The sequence below is a fragment of the Tupaia chinensis genome, unplaced genomic scaffold, assembly GCF_000334495.1.
Source record: "Tupaia chinensis unplaced genomic scaffold, TupChi_1.0 Scaffold143722_1, whole genome shotgun sequence".
NCBI lineage: Eukaryota > Metazoa > Chordata > Mammalia > Scandentia > Tupaiidae > Tupaia > Tupaia belangeri.
In genome coordinates, this window is record NW_006203571.1 from 625,958 (window position 1) to 627,628 (window position 1,671).

Consider the following 1,671-nt stretch of genomic DNA (forward strand, 5'->3'; position numbering starts at 1 on the left):
GATTTCATATCCTGCAACTTTACTGTATTCATATATTATTTCCAGGAATTTTTTCATGGATACCATTTGGTCTTCTATGTATACACTCATGTCATCTGCAAATAGAGATAGTTTTACTTCTTTTTTTCCTATTTGAATGTCCTTTATTTTATTCTCTTTTCTTATTGCATTGGCATGGACTTCCAGTACTATATTGAAAAGGAGTGGAGAAAGTGGGCATCCTTGTCTTGTACCAGTTTATGAATATAGACCCTAAAATTCTGAACAAGATACTATCCAATTATATCCAACAACATATAAAAAAGATTATACATTATGACCATGTATGCTTTATTCCAAGGATGCAAGATTGATTCAACATACATAAAACCATAAATACAATACAATATATTAAGAGAAAGGAGGTTAAAAAACATATGATCTTATCTATTGATGCAGAAAAAGCATTTGGTAAGATACAACAACCCTTTATGATCAAGACTCTCAGCAAAATTGGCATAGGAGGGTCATTTCTTAACACAATAAAAGCTATTTATGAAAAACCAATAGCAAACATACTAACAATGCTTTAAAAATAAAACCCATCAAATATTGACAGAATTTTTAAAGATTTATTTTACTTTTTTTTTCCTTCTGGTGGCTAGAATGCACATGGATTCACTAGAAAAAGACAGAGAGAGAGAGAGAGAGAGAGAGAATCATCTCAATTAGTAGATAGTCACACTACAATCACTTCTCCATCTCTCCCTCCTTGCAGGACTTTGGACATACTCGCACATGTGCACAGAGTGTTTTTTCAATCCACCGTGTGCGGGACTTGAACTATCTGGTTGGCCACATAGATCCAGCCGTCACTACCATGAATTCACAGAACCAGCCAAAGAGAAAATATTGGTTGCAGCAATTTGGCCTGATTGAAAGGTGACAACTTAGAATAGAAGTGATCAGATAATTTTATAGTCTATGAAATTTACTATGAAGAAACATTATAAAGCACACTAATCTGGCTGTGTGGCACAGCAGTTAGGAGTTGCACAGAAGAAGCTGTATCTAAAATGGTTGACCAGGTTTCAAATCCTGGCCCTTCTGGCTTAACAAACATACTGGAATGCAGTGATTGTCATAAAGAATTTTAAATACCCTAGGATATCCTCTGAGTTTTCCGAGATGCACCAGAACGGTTTGGCACATAGTTTGAGAACAATGTATATATATAATTTTTCCAGTAGTCAAACATTCATACTGGTTTCCCTGTTTTACTCATTTAAATTGATGTCTCAAACAAACTGTTGATCATAGACTTCCGTTAATTGACCAGGTGTGGAGTAGTTAGCTTTTGGAACTCTTGTCCTTCTGTTTCTCTGGAGGTTAAATCTTACATAGCGATATCTACACCCTAAATATCAAGGCAAGGAGGACATCCAGAATTGATTATGTTAAGTAATCTGTAAGAAATTAGAGTGTTAGGAAAAAATGTTCCCAACACTGCATATAATTCCTTCTTTTTATAAGGTATAAATTTTTGGATTTATGGCATAACATGGAAGTAACAAACTGAATCTCCATGGTGATGCAAACTGTATGCATTTTCTCATTTAATTCTTCAGTTACATAAGGTAGGTAAAAGCATTACTCCAATTTCTCAGGTGAGGGAACTGTGACTTAGAAAAT